This window comes from Aotus nancymaae, unplaced genomic scaffold, assembly GCF_030222135.1.
Source record: "Aotus nancymaae isolate 86718 unplaced genomic scaffold, 86718_ANA_hifiasm-v0.15.2.pri h1tg000046l, whole genome shotgun sequence".
NCBI lineage: Eukaryota > Metazoa > Chordata > Mammalia > Primates > Aotidae > Aotus > Aotus nancymaae.
In genome coordinates, this window is record NW_026988460.1 from 26553926 (window position 1) to 26573436 (window position 19511).

A 19511-nucleotide genomic window follows, 5' to 3' on the forward strand; every position below is an offset into this window, starting at 1 on the left:
CAGGCTTTACCGACGATTTTATTTTTATTTTGAGCTAGAGTCTCGTTCTGTCGCCCAGGCTTGAGTGCAGTGGCGCAATCTCAGCTCAGAGGAACCTCCACTTCCCTGGTCCAAGCAATTCTCCTGCTTCAGCCTCCCCGGTGGCTGGGATTACAGGTGGCCACCACCACGCTTGGCTAATTTTTTGTATTTTTAGTAGAGATGGGGTTTCGCCATGTTGGCCAGGCTAGTCTCAAACTCCTGACGTCAAGTGATCTGCCTGCCTTGGCCTCCCAAAGTGCTGGGATTACAGGCATGAGCCACTGTGCCTGGCTCTCCTTTTAAATAAATAGTATTTAATTGTATTGATAGGCCACGGCTTATTTATGCAGTCTACTATAATGGACTACGTGAGTTGTTTTCAGTTTGGGGCTGTTGCTCTTGAACCTGTCCCAGAACACATGGCATGAGCTTTCTCTGGGGCCCATACTGGCTGTAAAGCAAGTACACAGCCTCGCCCCCACCCCATACTGGGCATTGTCAGTGTTCGTCATTTTCACTCACCTGGTGGGTGGGTAATGCTTTCTTGCTGTGGTTTGCATTGGTATTTCCCCAGTGAGGTTGGGGATCTTTTGTTTGTCCATTGGCCATTTGGATCTCATCATTGGTGTAGAATGCCTGTTTACACCTTTCACCCATCTTGAGCTGTCTTTTTATCTCTTTATGATTTCGTGGGTTCTTTGGGTGCTCCGGATTCTAATCCTTCATCAGTTATACATGTTGTAGATCTCTTTTCCCTCCCTCCAGCCTGCCTTTTTCACTCTTTACAGGGTCTTGAGATAAACTTCTCAATTTCAGAGTTCTTAATTCAAGTAATCAACTTTCACACTTTATTATTAACATTTTGCGTGTTTTGAGAAACTCATTCCTACCCTGTAGTCACGAAGATTCTCCTTATTCACCTTTCACATTAGGTCTTTAATCCGCCCAGAATAGATTTCATTTCTGATCTCTCGCTGCCACATGCACCTGTGTGCACATGCACAGCCTCATGTGCACACACACACCCATTGCCAGGTGGCCCGGCACCATTTGGTGAGAAGCATGTTCTTTTCCCTACCTGCACTGCCACCAGCAGGTACCATACCTCTCCCTGCAAGGCAGGCAGGGGCCCAGCTGCAGGCTGTGGGCTGGGAGGGTGGTCAGGGACCGCCCGAGGGCGAGGCGGACAGCCCTCTCCACCCTCATTGGGACCAGCTGCTGCTCCTGCCAAACAGGTCTGTGATGAGGCTTCGGTGTCACGGTGTCACGTGTTTGACTGGCCCTGACTCGGGAGCTGGCAGATTAAGCAGGGGCTCAGGGTTTGTGACCCGCCCTGGCCGCTGCACTGGCTTGGGGAAGGCTGAGGGAGCTCATCTGCGTGTGCAGCACAGGAGGCCTGAGAGGCCGGCCAGGCTGCGGCTGTTTGTGGCAAGAGGTCCCCACCCACAGCACTGGACCAAGGTAGGGGAAGGGCGGGATTGGCCGGCCCTGCTCTTCTTATCTGTAGCTGGAAAATAAAATGTCCCCTTCCAAGCTCCTTCTATCTTGGTCTGTTAGGGTAACTGAGAGCTGGGAGATGCCACAGCAAGCCCTTGCCAGGTCTCAGTCCCTTGTGGGTGCACACGTGAGCTCACACATGCACACAGGCACCCTGCCCACTCAGCTCCTTGTCCTCTTCAGTGCCTAGAGTGTGCCCCTGGGTGGGAGGGTCACTGCCAGCCGTTAGCCTGCCCCCCCCCCCAGACCCTGGGGCCTTTCCCCAGGCAGTGTCCATGTCTGGCCTGGCAGGACACAGCCAACTGAGGATGGACCTCCCACTCTGGGTTCACCAGGGAGGGAGAGGGGAAGGGAAGGAGTGTGTGCTGAGCACATGTGTGTCAGATACCTTATTTTGGGCCATTACTCCTGCCTTCCAAGGTAGGAAAGATTCACTCATTTCATAGATGAGGAAGCTGAGGCTCACAGAGGGGCTGAGGATGGCCACCCGCGTCTCAGTGGTCTGCCTGTGTGACCCTGGGAAAGCTGCAGGCTCTGCTCCCAGCCCCTGGGAGACTCCCAGTTGTCTGACAAGGCTCAAGGCTACCGCTGCCTGGGGCTCCGGGGAACTGTAGGCCTCTGGGGGGAAAGTCAGGACAAAGAGCAGGAGCCGGAGTCTCAGGTCCCAGCCCAGCCTGTGCAGCTGCCCTCCCTGTAGCATGCCGTCAGCCTCAGCCGGTGGGTGTGACTTGGGCTCAGGGGTCCAGCCCGTGAACCTTGCTTCATTTCCTCATTTGTACCGTGGAAGATGTCAGTAATAGCATCTCCCTCATCAGGTTGCTCAGGCTAAAATGAGATGGTAAAGAAGGGCCAGTACACAGCCCACAGGCATTCAGTCAACCCTAGCTTTCGTTTTTACAGAGAAAATCAATATCTGGAGGTCCCTTCATCTTCTGAAATTCTGAGCTCCTGTCTCTTTCTTTTCTGCCTGGGCTATTTATGCATGGGTTTACATCTATGAATTTAATATTTGCTTAGGAAATACATGCCCATGGTGAAAATATTAAACATTATAAAAGAATATGCAGTGGCTTCTGGCTTGCTAAGCGGAGGCCCGAAGCGGTGATGTTTAGCTGCTCTCTGAGTAGCAGGGTGGTGATAGCTGCAGCGAAGGGCTCGCTGAGGTGCTCGGATTCTTGTAACTGCCAGGATTTAACCACCATGTCAAGCAAACGAGCAAAGACCAAGACCACCAAGAAGCGCCCTCAGCGCGCAACATCCAATGTGTTTGCTATGTTTGACCCATCACAGATTCAGGAGTACAAAGAGGCCTTCAACATGATTGATCAGAACAGTGATGGTTTCATCGACAAGGAAGATTTACATGATATGCTTGCTTCATTGGGGAAGAATCCAACTGATGAGTATCTCTGGATGCCATGATGAATGAGGCTCCAGGCCCCATCAATTTAACCATGTTCCTCACCATGTTTGGTGAGAAGTTAAATGGCACAGATCCTGAAGATGTCATCAGAAATGCTTTTGCTTGCTTTGATGAAGAAGCAACTGGCACCATTCAGGAAGATTACCTGAGAGAGCTGCTGACAACCATGGGGGATCGGTTTACGGATAAGGAAGTGGATGAGCTGTACAGAGAAGCGCCTATTGACAAAAAGGGGAACTTCAATTACATCAAGTTCACACACATCCTGAAACATGGAGCAAAAGACAAAGATGACTGAAAGAACTTCAGATTCCAGCCAAACGTTCCTTGTTGCCACTTTGGGTATTTCTGAGATTTTCTCTTGCATGCCCTTAGCTTTACGGCTTTTGCATTTCCTGTTGTATTTATTCTCAGCCATTTTGTGCACATGTATCTTTATACTTAGACTGGAAATGGGACTTTCTATTAATATCATTTTGAGAACAGAAAATAGAGTAATTTAACCTACCAGCCCCTCCCCGCAATAACTACAGTCTATACAGAGTCAGTATATTTTTTCAGAGAAAGTTATTCTCTCATTTTTTTCTGAACCATAATTAAACTTTATGATAAAAAAAAAGAATATGCAGTGAAGATTACCTATGTGTCCCTCCCCCTCCCTAGAACAAATATGGAAAGCATTTTTCAGGTATCTGGTCAGAAACATATATGTGTTTATCACCCTCTACACCAGACATATTTGGGCATTTTGGTCCTTCCCTATCCAGTGACCACACCCCGCACCTGTCCTTTAAATCTCCCCACTCTGGGCTGGGGAACCCAGGCTGCTGCCTCCCTCCAGAAGTCACACATTTGTGGGCACTGGTACCAGATTTTCCTCGTCAGCAGGACTTAAGGAAGGCTGCAGCCTGGCACAGGGCAAATGGGGGGGATTGTTGAGCAGTAAAGAACGGTCCCTCTGTGCCCAGTGAAGGCCCAAGTTGGAGACCAGCTCTCCCACCCCCACGCTCCAGCAGATCTGGGTCTAGCACAAGGGCGGGGCCTGGGGACCTGGCTCGGGTTCAGCCAGGCTGCCAGCTAGCCATTGGGTTACCTTGAGCCAGCCCTGGCCTTCTCTGGGCTCCTGACTCTGTGGGAGCCTAGGGTGTGTGGTAGCCTCAGTGAGAGGGCCAAGGGTATGCCCCCTTGAAGACCCAAGCAAGCCATACCTCACCCAGCCCACCTGGGCTAAAGCCTGTGATGTAGGGATGGGGTGTTGATTGCCTTAAAACTTTAACTACTTAAAAATGTAATTGCTTTAAAATTTTTAATGGTGCACTGGGAGGCAGCTAAAGGCAGTGCTAAGTCTGGCTAACATGTTCTCTCTTGGTCTTGTGACTTCTGGACCTGTAAGCGACTTATCTTTGTCTATGTAAATCTCCTAGGGGACTGAGGGGTGGGTGGGGCTCTATCTTTCCCCAGGAAGGTAGCAGGTGGTTCTATGTGGCTACAGGTCTTGCATGCATGGCCCTTAGACCTCCCAGCCCCCTGAAAGGAGGAGCAGCATTCACTGTTGGTCTCAGGAGGGTGGCAGGTACCCAGAATTACTGTCAGCCCGTGGGGCAGAACTCCAGGCACTCCCAAGTGTACAGATGTTCAGGTTGTGCACTGCAGTTGGCAGAGGAATAACGGCACTCTTGCTAAGCCACGGGCCTGTGGGGCTGTATCCACCAGAAGAGGGCGCCCTTTACAAATTTATACAGGGGCCCTACATGTGAATGGTGAAACTAGAGTATGCTCACTAGCAAAGGAGAGGTGCCTGGGCATGGGGTCTCCTCTCCATCTCCCCGTGGTCCTCCTGAGCCCAATTGTCTAGACTATCCCTCCAGGGACTCCGTTGGTAACCCCAGGGGAAAGGAAACTCCAAACACCTTCCCCGATCCATGTGAATGACTTGAGTTAGACCCAGCCTGGTGAATTTCAGGGAGAACTGGACCATGTGCCTGGCCTTGGAGGCTGCAGGATTAGAGAAGGCCTGGGTCCACATCTCAGTTCCAGCTTTTTCTGGCTTTCTGTACCTTGGGTCAGGACAGCTCTGTGCAGACCATCTGTTTTACTATCTTACTTTCCCCCAGAACCCAGTATGAAAGGCCCTTACTCTGGCCTGACCCCTGAAAGGTGGGTGCTTTATTTTTAAAGGCTTGTGGATCTGGGAATAGGGACACACATAAGCTGGCCATAATTCATTTCATCCACTAATATTTCTCCAGCAGCTAGTTGTGCCAGGCACCATGCTGTGGCTGGTCATGAGTGGGGTATGTCAGACACCCTTATTCTTATCGTCACGGAGCTCTCCAGAGAGGGAGTGGGAAAGGGAAATGCTCCTCTGAACTGCATCACCCAGGTGCTGGGAGCAATTGCCCAGTGGGGCCTGTGAGGTCAGCCCAGGTGTCCCTGAAGGAGCTGAGCCATGAAGGTAGAATCGTGGCTGAGTGGGCTCCAAGGCTTGGCTCGGCACCTCCTCTGGGCACCCTGCCCAAGGCTGGGGCATCACTTCATCCTGGCCACTCTGTCTCAGGGCTGGGAAGGCCAGGCTGCAGTTCTCCAGCAGGGTGACAGGTGGTGGGTAGGCTGGACCTGCCGGGAGCAATCCAGTGAGAGGTGGGGTGGGGACCACTTTGGTCAGGCCAGGAGGGAGCCACGCTTCCCCCTGCTCCTCACCCATCCCCAACTGGCACCCAGACTGCTGTTGCCACCATGCTGCCTTTCATTCCCTTTGAGGACCACTCCACCAGCTGTGCCCTGAGCTGTCTTTTTAATCCGATCTAAATTTGCCACCATGCCCAACCTGGGGAAGGTTGGGTGAAAACCCCTTTTGCAGAGGATGGGGCTTAGGTGCTGGAGCACCCGGGTTCAGATCTGGGTTATGCAGCTGGGCCTGGCGGAAAGCTGGCCATAAAGTCCCTGTCTCATAGGAGGGGCGGGTGCAAGTGATTGACAGTGAGGAAGGCCCACAGGAGCCCCCAGCGAGCCTTAGGTCTCTTCACCCTCCATTCCACATACAAGCACTCAGAGAGGGCAGACAGCTGCGCCTTGCTGAAGGTTGGTTACCACAGCCAGCGCCTCCCTCTGCAGCCTCAGGACAGGGGTGCCTGGGCCAGCACCTTGCCACCATCTCTTGCAAGCTGGGAACATTTGGACTAGTGATTTCTCAAAGAGCCTCGGTTTCCTCTAGTGCTTGGCACATGACAAGCACACAGCAGACAGGGGCTGACGCTGTTTTGTTCAGGTCCCCTGAAGTGACCAATGACAGCCCTGCCACAGGCAGGCAGCTCCTTCCCGTCAGTACTAGGGGCTGCAGGCTGTGGTGCTGAGCAGAGACATGCAGCCTCAGCCACCAGGACTAGAAAGGGGACCCCCCCAGTTAAGTTCTACCTATAGGACCCGGAGCATGATCCTCTCTCTCTCTTTCTAGAACAGGGCTTAGACTTAAACGCTCACAGGGGCCAGGCAAATGCCATGGGTGCTGGCATTGGTTGTGGCTAAGAATATCTTTTTCCTTAATGGCAATGTTTCTCAAAGTGTGGTCCAGGGAATTCAAACCATTTAAATAACGACAAGCTGCTGTTTGCCTTCTCACCATCATTCTTGCACAAGTGTGCTGTGGAATTTTCTAGAGTCTATCTGACATGTTGGCGGATAGACTGAGGCTTTTGCTTTATTATAAAGATGTCTCCAGGCTGGTGATGTCTTCATTTTAATTTTTTAATATGGTAAATGCTGATAGATACCACATCCATAAACAATTTTGGGATTCTCAGTAGAGAGTGTGCAGGGAGCCTGACACCAAGAAGCTTGAGAACCATTGGCTTTTTTTTCTTTTTTTAAAGACACCTGTCGCCAGGCTGGAGTGCAGTGGTGGGATCTCTGCTCACTGTAAGCTCCACCTCTGAGTTCAAGCAATTCTCCTGCCTCAGCCTCCCAAGTAGCTGGGACTACCGGTGCACGACACCATGCCCGACTAATTTTTGTATTTTTTAGTAGAGACGGGGTTTCACCATGTTGGCCAGGATGATTTCGATCTCATGAGCTTGTGGTCCATCCATCTTGGCCTGCCAAAGTGCTGAGATTACAGGCATGAGCCACTGCACCCAGCCGAGAACCACTGGCCTGTATTTTTTTTAAGCGTGTTAAAAAATAAGCGGTAAAATGCTAAAGGACAATTTGGGTTCCAATATGGAGGGCAAAAGAGAATAGGTGGGATTGTGGCAGAACAGTGCTTAACCTGCAAACACGGCACCAAGGTGACTCAGTACCAGTCCCAGGTGACCAGGCAGGAACCCACATGGGCCCCATGTGGCAGCGCATCCAGCTTTCACAAGAAGCCCCAAATCCATCTCAGGCACACAGAACCCATCTAGGGCCCAGAGGTGGGAACTTCCAGTTGCAGCCTGTGACCTGGGGTCTCAGTGTCTCCATCTATGGAACAGGCAGCAATGGCCCCTCGATGGGATGCCAGGAGGCAAGTGCTCAAGGTACAGATGGGGAAGAGGATGCAGGCTGGTCCCACCCACCTCCTAACCCCATGGCAGGCTCGAGGCTCACCAAGCTGCTGCAGATGGGACAGGCAGGGGGAGGCAGGTCCTCTGCAGCTGGCTTTTCTGTGTGATCTTTGTCAGGCTCATATTAGCATGTATATATGAGAGAGAGATTTCACAGCTAATTCTATAATCATAGTTCACAATTCTTTATGATAAAGAATAATGGTAATTTTTTATTCTAGTGTTGTGTGTATTTCTAACATGTTTATTTACATGGTTTACAATTCAAAAGGTGCATAAGGGTATATGGTAAAAAGCTCCCCCTGTTGTTTCTGCTTGGGAGAGTGAAAAGGAATGGGAGAATTGTGACAAAACAGCACTAGTCCCCCAGCAGCCAGTTCTCCTACCTGGAGACCCCTCGTGTTGTTAGTTTTTTTGTGTCTGATTCCAGACAGTTTCACGTATACATAAACAAATGCATAGAAATATACATTATCCCCCCATTTTTAAACACAAATGTGGCAGTACCATACACACCGTCTGACACCTTGTATAGCTAACTTTATCAATGACTTAGCGCTATGAGGTAGATATTATTACCCTCTTCTATAGGGAAGGAATTTGAAGTTCAGAGTTTCTGTGATTTGCCCAAAGCAACACAGCCAGGAAGTGGCAGAATCAGGATTCAAATCAAGGTCTGGCTGGTTCCTGCTCCCTCTAAGCACGACCTCGCCAAGCCTCACCCCTCCGCTGCCCTTGGAATGGCTGCTGTGGGGCCTTGTTGATCCATCAGGTGAGGCAAGCTTGTATCCTGCATCGATCTCTCAGGTCACTTGGGTTGCAGTTGACAGAAACTTACCTGAACACCACTTAGAGGAAGGGAGAATTGATTGGCTCCTCTCACCAAAGTGCAGAGGGTAGGAGTATAATGGGACTCCAGGAATTCGACCACCCACCAGGGCTTGCTTTCTCTGTCCGCATCTCTTGTCTCTGTTTTTCCAGACATGTTCTCATCATTCTCTCAAAGCAGCTTTGTCCATGAGGCCAGAAAGAACCACAGCCCAGGGAGCTCCCAGGTGTTCATGGACCCAGCTTTCCCCTCTGGAGCCAGACCGCCTGGGTTCACTGTTCTGCTTTGCCTCTGACCAGCTGTGGAGCTTTGGGCAAGGGGATTAACCTCTCTGCACCTCCACTGCCTCATCTGTTAAATGAGGATCTTAGCATCTACCTCACAGGGCTGTGGTGAGGATGACTTGAAATAATGCATGGTAAACACCCAGACATATTAGCTCTTATGATTCTTAGTCATATTTGGACACACTGCAGGGACAGTCCTTGGTAGATGGCACAAGGAAGCCATAAATACCACAGGGAGGGAGGAGTATGACCTGCAGTACTTAGCCAGGTGGGCTCAGCCCTCCCTGGGGCACAGCTCCTAGAACAGGGTTCCAGGCCCTTGCAGGTGGTGCCCCTGAGCTCTGCCCCCTATGTCCACTCTCTGTGCCCCAGTTAGAGCCCAGACTGCCCCCAGTTCTCCGGCCCGGATGGAAGAGGCAGGCTTGTGGACAGCAGGCCCAGCAGACATCCTGGTCCTGCCATGTGACCTCACACAGCTACTCTGCTTCCCAGGACCTCAGCATCTTCAGCTTCCTTCCAGGCTCAGTGTGAGGGTTGATAATGACACCCTTGACTTCCTGGCCAAGGCTGGGCACACTGCAGCCCTTCACAGCCTGGAAGTTCCTCTCCTTGCTCCTCTGTGGCCCTGGCATCTTGCATGGGGTCCAAAGCATGAGAGGAGCCAAGGTGTGTTGAGTAAATACCCTTTCTAGCCAGAGGCTGCATCCCATACTGGGGACTCTGTTGGTATAAAATCTCAGCTCCCTCATAGCCTGGTGTGCTATCTGGGATCTTGGGTGAGTGGTTTGGTCTTTGTGGACCTCTGTCTTCTGTGAGATGTGGACAGTGCCCTCTCCGTGGTTGAGAGGGTTGCACATACTCTGTGTAAACACAGGGTAGCACCCAGCACAGAATTGGTGCTCCAGAAATGGCAGCGGCTGCTACTACTAGTTCAGCTGACTGTCTCTGTTCATGGAGTACAGGTGGTCACTAACAGAAGCCAAAGGCAGAGACTAGAGCCCCTCAGTTGCAAGCTGGCTGCGAAAGCAAGAGGGGTTTTACTGGAAGGCAGCTATTGTCTTGGATAGCAGGCAGCAGGCCTGGAGCGGGGTCCCTTCTGAGAGCAGGAGGCAGGATCGACTAGGACAGCCGTGGTTGTCACGCTGCTCACAGTGCCCCTCCCAGGAAGGAGCGTCCACGCGGCCCTACTTGGGTTCCTGCAGGCAGGGCTGGACTGTGAGAGGCTCACCAGCTCCAAATGCCTGAGGACCAGATGAGGCCTGGTAAAGGAGAGAACAGCAGGGCTCTTAGGAAGAGGAAAGTGCCTCGAGGAAGTGAGGCGCACAGCCGAGATCCCCTCCCAGCACCTCCTTCCTGACCTTCCTTCCCTGTGCACTGCAGGGCATCGAATGGGAATTACCCTTAATCAGGCTAGTCATTACTAAAGATGTAGCTGGCATGTTGAACAAATTGTGTGTTTGTAATTACAAGTCATGTTCCTAACACTCCAGGGGGTTCCAAACCTTGATATCTTGGCTATTAACACATAAGTTACAGTTATTTATGGAAATTGCTAGAGAAACAATTGTCTGTGGATTGTGCTGCATGAGGGATGCTCATTGTGGGTCAACTCCAGGAGTCTGGAGTGGTCTGTCTGGCTCTCAGGCCCGAACACTTTTAGTTCGTGGGGTCAGGTTATCGCACCGGCCAAAGGCCGACTTGGCTCAGGGGCTCCTAGTCTTTGTCACCAGTGCATGAGCACACAGGTTGGATTCCCAGCTCTGCCACCACCGAGTGGCCTGGAGGCCAGTTGTTTAACCACTCTGTGCCTCCCTTTCTTATGGACTGAAGGGGCCCACTTGAAAGGGTGGTGGGGGCGTTACAGGAGATAACATAGGTGCAGCCCCTTACCCCTGCCCTGTGCAGAAGGTGCTCCTGGGCCCAAGCGCCTCTCCTCTCTGCACAGCTCAGGAGGCACACAGTGGGGCAGCAGCCAAGTCTTATTCCCAGGAAGAGTGGAACAGGATGTGGAGGCCCCCCCTGCATGCCCCTGGCACCAGGCAGCCCTCCCCCACCGCAGGTAGCTGGGAAATAATTTCTCGCTTGAGTGTGCTGTTTCTTGTTGCACAAAATGGATTCTTAGATCCTTGCTACCCACCAAGCACTGTTTCAGGAAGTGTGAGATCCAGGCCATGAAACGATTCCAGGTGAGGCACAGGCTCAGCTCTTAGTGACACGGAGCACACCCCCTGGAACCCGGGAGAGAGTTCTTCTCTTTCCAGTGCTCTTTCCACCCTTCTGATGATGTCAGACAAGAGGGTCGGTGTGCTGACAGAGAGAACAGGAGGGCTCTTTAACGTTCCATTATCACCCACAAAGGCTTAATGCGATATATTGATTATATAAGGAGTAATGCGGTCACATTGCTCAACGATTAAACATACAGAAGGGTACACAGCCGTGAGTCATGCCCTTCCACGTCCCATTCCCCTCTGCAGAGACAACCGCTGTCCAGGGACATGTTGGAGAGTGTGTGTGTGTGTGCGCGCGTGTGCGCGCACACATGTCCACCCTTTTTGTAACTCAAATCCAGCATTCTTCAGCTTGCCTTTTCGTGTAGTGCTATTTCTTATCTCAGTCCCTATCCGAATATAGAAAGCATACTTCTGTTTTATTGGTGGCCTCCTGTCATGTGGATTCTCTGTACTTGCTAATCTCTGTTCTAAACAAGACCCAGCAGGCCTCAGGGATGGGGAAGGTGACAGCATCAAAGCAGGAGTTTATAACAGCGTTTTGTTTTTGTCCATTAATTTTCATGGGAAAATTCAATTTATGCTCAGTGAGGCTGGCTTTTCACTTATGGAGCAGATATACAGTTTCCTTGATAGAATGAAGAGTGTTAAGTAATTGGTATACAGGTGCTATGTGGTTGTTGGGAAAACTAAACCCAGGTTACTCCCACTCCTCCTTACACCTTCACAGGATGAAGCTCCTACTGGGTCGCTGGCCTCATGCCTTATAGCACACCTGTCCCCACACTTCATGCCCCACATAGATGCAGAACTACAGGAATATTTTCCCAAGTTCACCAAGCCTTTGCCCTTGCCATTTCCTGTACCTGCAATGCCCTTCTCCTGCTGGGCCACCCAGTGATTTCCCATTCATGCCACAAATCCCAAGACAGGCATCACCTCCTCCAGGAAGCCTTCCCTGAATGCCGACTCCACCAGCTAGCAGTCGTTCCTGCCTCTCTACCAGGTTGCTCCTATTACTGCATTTAGTGGCTTTAGTGGCTTGCTGCAGCGCAAAGCTTCTTAAACTGCAACAGGTATTTCAATCACCTAGAGGGTGAGAATTTGCATTTCAAATGATTCCCAGCTGAGGCTGCTGTTCCTGAGACCCCCACTTTGAGGACCACAGTTGGAGTGCGAGGAACACAGGCTGAGTGTCGGCCTACTTGGGCTCTAATCGTGGCTTCATCACGTATGGGCTGTGTGTCTTAGGGCAAATTATTTACCTTCTCTAGGCTTCGAGGCCTCTGTGATAAACCACAAAACAATCCCCACCTTGTAGAATTGCTGTCAGGATTACGTGAACTGGTGCAGGAACGGGGCTGATGCCAATTGTGAGTTACCGCCACTTCCCTTACCCAGCTGAGTTTCCTGAGGTCCGGGCCCACATCTGCAGCCTGTGAGATGCTTAGTGCCTAACACCTGCTAGGTGGGAAGGTATGCTGGGAAGATGTTGAGCACATTCAAGAATGCGCACATTCTCAATGACAGATTTATTCAAACAGTGAATCACACATCACACATGTCCTGCCTCCGTTAATTCTCAATCAGTGGAGTTAGGTCAGGTCTTCCTTCCACTGGGACAAAAGAAGGTGTTGTTTAAATCAATAACATAAAGAAGACTGCAAAGGGGGATGTTTAACTCACTTAGGAGACGCTGTTGATTTAGGAGCACTTAATGGCATCCATTTACAGAATAGGTGACCCCAGCACTTATTACAAACGAATGTATCTATTCATTACAGCAGAGGCCCTGCACTCCCTTGGTAGCTATTCTTTGGTGTGAACTCACTATGTAAAAGGCAGCAGGCTGCTTCCCCAACAGCTACCAGGAACGCAGCCCCGGCCCTGCCACAGCGTCTGAGCTAGTGACGTCCAGGTGGGATGTTCTGAAGGAGGGCAAGCCCTTGCAGCTTTCTATCTGTATGTTTTCTAGATTCCCTCAGTTTCTCCACCCATTTTCATATGCAGATGAGCCCCAGTTTTGGCAAAGCTACCAGGAAAGAAACCAAGAATATCAAGACTGGCCATTTGTTTTGCCAAAGCAATGGCTCTAACCCCCAACCTTGAGACAGGGTCTCACACTGTTGCCCAGGCTGGAGTGCAGTGGCGCAATGGTGGTTTAATGCAGCCTTGAACTCCTGGGCTCAGGTGATCCTCCCACCTCAACCTCCCTAGTAGCTGGGACCACAGGCATGCACCACCATGCCCGGCTAATTTTTTATATTTTTAGTTGAGACGAGGTCTCTCCATGTGCCCAGGCTGGTCTCTTAACTCCTGGGCTCAAGCAATCCACCTGCCTCAGCCTCCCAAAGTGCTGGGATTACAGGCATGAGCCACCGTGCCCAGCCTCATGTCTCCTTTTTAAATAAAATCTTTAGCTGATGGGTTCCTTTAAATACTGGGCTCCCCTAGCACACTAGAGATGAGAATCAGTGATTTTGAAAAACCATTTTCCAGCCCTTCCAGAATCTCTCTATGGTATAAAGAGGGGTGGGCATTGCTGAGATTGAGACAAGGAAGAGCAGGGGGAGAGGGAAGGAGACCTGCCTTAGCCCTGTGCGTGGTCCCTGAACCAGAGTGAATCTGATCAATATGATTCACCTGTCTAGCAGACATTTACTGAGCACCTGCTATAGACCAACCACCATCTGGAGATAAGGGATATACAGTGGCAAATGAACAAAGTCACAGAGCCACCATTCTGGTGGAGGTGACAGTGAGTACACAAGTGATTAAACCAGGTAACGATGGACTGTGAGATGGGCTTTAAAGGGAATCGATGAGACAGAATGTGGATGAGGGTCCGGAAAGGTCCCGAGGAAGAAGTGACAGAACATATGTGTATTGTCTTAGAGCTCTTCATGTATGAGGTCTGTCTCTCTCAGACTGTAGGCCTGAGGGCGGGGCTTGGAAGTTGCAGAACCCAATTCCGCCCTGGCTCCCAGGCTCCCAGGGGGCTCTGCAAGGGGCCCTGTGAGTATTGGCTCCACCTGAGGATGTGCTTCCTTGGGTGAGGAATGGCAAAGTGCAGGCAGCCAGGGAAGAGGGGGGAAAAGGCAAGGGCCGCTCCCCCGCTGTGACTCTGCCTGGATTTGTGGGGTGTGCTCAGCAGGGCTGGCAGAGTCCCTCTTGGAGCTGTCACTGCTGCCCCACTCCTGCTTTTCCCCAGCAGCACTCCCTTCCAGAGGGCCAGGGGCAGACCCCAGGCGGAGAGTACAGCAAAGGGAGTGGGTGTCTGGGAATGGGGTTCAGGGAGAAGGCTGGGTGTAGGCAGAGCACCGCTGAGGCCCAGCACTGGATGGCTCACTGAATTCTTTACGGCACCCTCAGAGGCATGGATTATTACTCAGTTCCATTTCACAGAAGAGGAAACTGAGGCTCAGAGCAGTGATGCCCAAGCCAAGAAGGGAGCTGAGCCAGGAGTCTGCCTCTGCAGGCCTTGGGTGTCAGATGCCAAGGTTGCTTTGGTTACTCATACATCAGCCAAGGGAGAGACTCTCCTCGCAGAGGTCTTCTTCCTGAGCCTTGAAGTTCAAACAGAATAGTGTTGTAAGAATGAACCTGGGACTCAGAGAGCCCAGGGTTCTCATCCCTCACTAGCTGTGTGCCCTTAAACAAATTCCTTAGTCTTTCTGAGCCTTGATTTCTTTTACTGTTTGGGAAGATAGAATAGTCCCTAGCGTAGAGGGCCATCGTGAAGCTTAAATGAGACAACATGTCCTGCATTTAGCACAGAACCTGCATCCAATAAGCACCTTGGATATGGGGGAAGAGGGACTGGTGAAGCGTCATGGTTAAGTTCGTGGTTTGGGGACCAAATGGACCTGGGCTCAAATTCCTGATCCAGCCGGGCACTAGCTGTGTGGCCTTACATAAGTTACTCAGCCTCTCTGAGTCTCAGTGTATCTATAAAATGGAAGGTTGTTGAGGATTAAATGTGGGCACTTCTGTAAAGTGCCTGGCCCAGATTGTGTGCCCTGTGAGAGGAGGCTGCAGGAAGAAGTGAGAAGAGGCAGAGAGTTGGGAAAGGAGGCTCAGAAAGAGCAAACCACTTGCCCAAGATGCAAGATCATGCTCCAGTATGTGGAGCCTCCATAAGCCATGAGCGTCCCCGCTATGGGACACAGCCTCCGGCTGGGAAGGACACTTAGTCCCTACTCACTCAACACACCTTGGCTCCTCTCACACCTTAGCCCCCGTGCAAGGCGCCAGGGCCACAGTGAAGCAAGGGGAGGAACTTGCAGGCTCTGAAGGGCTGCTGTGCACCTGGCCCTGGCTAGGCAGTCATGGGTGTCTTTGCCAAGCCTCACACTGAGCCTGCAAGGAAGGTGGCACCATCCCCGCTTTGAGGCTGAAAATGCTGAGGGCCTGGGAAGCAGTGTAACTGTGTGAGGTCACATGGCGGAGCTGGGATGTCTGCTGGGCCTGCTGCCCACAGGCCTGCCTCCTCCATCTGGGGCACAGAGAGTGGACACAGGGGGGCAGAGCTCAGGGGTGACACCACAGGAGCTGGGCTTTGGAGGTTGAAATGGACAACTCAGGAAGTGGGAACAGGATAAGCAAAGGCACTGGAACCAGGAAGTGCAGGGTGCATTCTGGGAGTGGCTACATTGTAGGGATCATAGCTGGGAATGCAGCTGGAAAGACAGGCAGGAGCTGGATTACAATACAGGTGGTGCCTGTGCAGTTCAGTGTCACGTAGGAAACCTGGGTCAGGGAGCCATATTCCAGAAGCTGTGCTCTAGGGGGCCGAGCCCATGCAGCATAAGTATCCCCCCTCCCTGAGGGTGCTGCTGTGGCTCCCTGCGCCACCTACCAGGGAACGAGGGATGAGTATGAAGAGCTGAAGTGGGGGCATTTTTGATCATCTGCTGGGGCTGGTGGGCACCTAAATGGGAAGGGTGATGGCAGTGTGATGGGGGGAGTTTAGGGAAGAGCCCTCTACTGAGAGAGGCAGCAGCTCTGCAGAATTTCCTCCTGAAGTTGTCTTGCCCCTTGAATCCTGCAGGAAGGCTGGCAAATAACCATTTCCCTTCCACTTGAATAGAGACCCTTAACTCAAATAGCTGCTCTTCAGACACCACAGGACTGTTCTCCACAGGCCCTGCCCCTGGATTTAGTTCCAGCAGTCCAGCTCACCTAGTTGGGCTCTGCAGGGGGACCAGGAGGGATGGAATGTGCCCATGGAGCAGCGAGACTGATGAGGGATGCAGCAAGCATATTCTCACCACCTTCTTTCATGTTTACAACAGACCAGCATTCCCTGTGTGCAGGGGTTACACTGGTCACTGAGGACCTGGAATCGTGGAGTGCTCTGGGGATCTAGGCGTGGAGGGCTTCTTGGAGGAGGTGACCATTCATGGTTGTTTTGTTTGCTAAAGAAAACCCTCACCAACCATTGAGAACCCATCATGTTCTGGGCTCCTCAGAGCTGTTGCAGAGCCACCTGTACCCTTGCTGGGTTCCGTTTCTCCTTGCATGGGATGCTGTGTCCTAGCTGTGTGGTTCTTTATTGCAGCCCCTCCCTCAGGGTCTTTCCCATGCATCCTCAGCCTGTGTGAGTCCATTTGTCAACTAATAGCACCATAACAGCTCTGTCTAATTTCTATTATTCATCTAAAGACCATAAGAAAACATCCTCCTGACACCTCAAACCATGATGGGTCTTGGGTCATAGCAGTGCAGAAGGAGCTGGGGAAAGGAAGCCAGATAACCAGTTCTTGGCTGTGCCCCCACGTGACTTGAGGAAGTGCTCCCAGCTTCTGTGAGCCTCAGCTGCCTCATCTAAACAATGGGTGGGCAGCACTGAGTCTTGGTAGCTCCTTCAGACTCCAACATGAAGGCCAATTTATTTAATTTTTAAAATTTATTTAATTAAATTTAATTTTTAGTTTATTTAATTAAATTTTAATTTTTGTGTGTACACAGGTGTATATATTTATGAGTCACATGAGATGTTTTGATATAGGTATGCAATGCCTAATCATCACATCAGAGTTAATGGGGCAAGGCTGCTTTAATCTTACTGTCATGGTTGGGGTCTTGGCCAACCCAAGCACCGTTGCGGTTGAGATGAATTCCCCTAGTGCTGTAGTAGCTGTCTGGAACCAGGCCAGTTACATGGGACAGTGGCAGCGTCTGGGCCCTACCACCGGGAAGGTGCATGGAGAGCAATGGTCCCTACCCTCGAGGTGCCCACAGTCTTAAGTGAGGGCTCCTTGCTCTGCCTGGGAGTGGAGGGATTAAGGGAGGCCTCAAAGAGAAGGGGACATTTGAGCTGGGCTTTAAAGGTCAAATAAGAAGTTACCAATCAGATGAAGCGGACAACCCAGGAAGTGGGACCAGGAAGTGCAGGGTGCATTCTGGGAGTGGCTGCATTGTAGGGATCATAGCTGGGAATGCAGCTGGAAAGACAGGCAGGAGCTGGATTACAATACAGGTGGTGCCTGTGCAGTTCAGTGTCACGTAGGAAACCCGGGTCAGACGCTGAGGTCAGGGTGGACAACCCAGCGCCACCTCTGGCAATCCCTAGTTATTCTGTTTACTTTGTTTAGTAAGATATGGCACATCCCAAATTCACAAGTGGTTTCTGTGGAAAATGGTTAGAGTTTTAAAGATAATTTGGCAGTTGATAAGAACAGCTTTATTTATCTGGAAACATTTCTGTTCTGGGGGATGGACTGGCTTGCCTGAGGCGTCAGTGCTGTTTTGTGCAGCTGTCTCTGGCTTTTTAATGCATCTAACAGCCACAGGAATATTCCATATTTGGGTGAGAATGGTGGTCTTAAAACTCACCTGCCCAGGCTGGGTGCTGTATTGTCCAAGTTCTCAACAGTGTGGTACAGTAGGTGGCCAGTGTGGCATGAAGCCTTGGGTCAGTGTCAGTGTTTAGTTCCTGGCCACATGACCTGGGACACATCCCTCCACCTCTCTGAATCTCAGTTTCCCTGTCTGTAAAATGAGGATTTGGGGCTGAGTGATGGCTACAGAGCTCCCTCACAGACCCAGCATTCTGGCTGTAATAGGGGAATGCTCATTTCGTAAGATGAATGGTATGTTTACTAGCAGTTAACAGACACTGAGTGGAAACTCAAAATGTGCTACAGCACAACTCACTGATTTTTTTTGGTTGTCAGTAGACACAACCTGCTTGAAAGATGAGGAACCTGGCTCAAGAGGTGGCTTAAGTGCCATCAAGCATTTGGGGTCTTTGTAGACTAGCTCTGGTGGGCTTCAGAGCCTCCTAGAAGATGCTGGAAGATGTCAGAGGACCTTCAGTCCCTTGATTTCTTCATTTCACTGACACTTTGTGTGTGTGTGTATGTGTGACAGGATCTCTGTCACCCAGGCAGGAGTGCAGTGGCACAATTACTACTTAACACAGCCTTGACCTTCCTACGCTCAGGTGATCCTCTCAACAACTCAGCCTCCTTAGTAGCTGGGACTACAGGTACATGCCACCATGCCTAGCTAATTTTTCCATTTTTTGTAGAGATGGGATTTTGACACGTTGCCCAGGCTTCACTGGCTTAAAAAAAAAAAATTGTGTTGGGTCCAGTCCAATCCATAACTGGCATTTTTTTTTTTTTTTTTTTTTTTTTTTTGGAGACAGAGTCTCACTCTGTTGCCAAGGCTGGAGTGCAATGGCATGATCTCAGCTCACTACAACCTCTGCCCCTCGGGTTCGAGTGATTCTCCTGCCTCAACCTCCCGAGTAGTTGGGATTACAGGCACCCAGCACCATGCCTGGCTAATTTTTGTATTTTTAGTAGAGAGGGGGTTTCATCATGTTGACCAAGCTGGTCTCTAACTGTTGCACCTCAGGTGATCCACTGCCTCAGCCTTCCAAAGTGCTGGGATTACAGGTGTGAGCCACCACACCTGCCCCATAACTGGCTTTTTTAAAAGCAAGAAACACTTGTTTAAAAAAAAGTTTTTTGGTTTTTTTTTTGAAATGGAGTCTCGCTATCTCCTAGACTGGAGTACAATGGCGATCTCAGCTCAGTGCAACCTCTACCTCCCAGAGCAATTCTCCTGCCTCTGCCTCTCGAGTAGGTGGGATTATAGGCACCCACCATTATGCCTAGCTAATTTTTATATTTTTGTAGATACAGGGTTTCACCATGTTGGTCAGGTTGGTTTTGAACTCCTGACCTCAGGTGATCCACCAGCCTCAGCCTCCCAAAGTGCTGGGATTATAGACATGAGCCACCGTGCCCAGCCTAAAATTTTGAAAACTCATCTAAGTGTTCATAGTATGAAAAGTTCTCCATTTTCCTCCCCACCCCTGTTTCACCTAGATTAGATCTGAAGCCTAGCAAGCAGAGGCCTTCTCCAGGAATTTCTGGAACCTCTGAGTTTCCCTTCCCAGAGGCAAGCACTGGTACCTGTTTCTTGGGTCTCTTTTAAGAAATAATCTATGATTATACAATTTTATTTAATAAGCACACTGGTGTTCTGTAGATTCTGTTTATAAATACGCTTTTCATTTTTTTGGACTTTCTATCACAATGTGTGTCTCAGATCTTTTCCTGTAAGTATGTAGGATGCTGCCGCCATCTTTTTTAACATGGCACTCCATTGATGGGTGTAATACAATTTACTTCACCAGTCCACATTGAGAGGCATTCCATGTTTCCT

At 50.6% G+C, this 19511-nt stretch overlaps 1 protein-coding gene and 1 pseudogene across 8 annotated transcripts in view; both read left to right on the forward strand.

Annotated features, from left to right (window-relative positions):
- Positions 1–19511, forward strand: part of LOC105705222 (abasic site processing protein HMCES-like) — a 77957-nt gene that overhangs the window by 36344 nt on the left and 22102 nt on the right. The gene's annotated exons all lie outside the window — the stretch shown is intronic.
- LOC105705225 (myosin regulatory light polypeptide 9-like) lies at positions 1877–4152 on the forward strand (annotated as a pseudogene).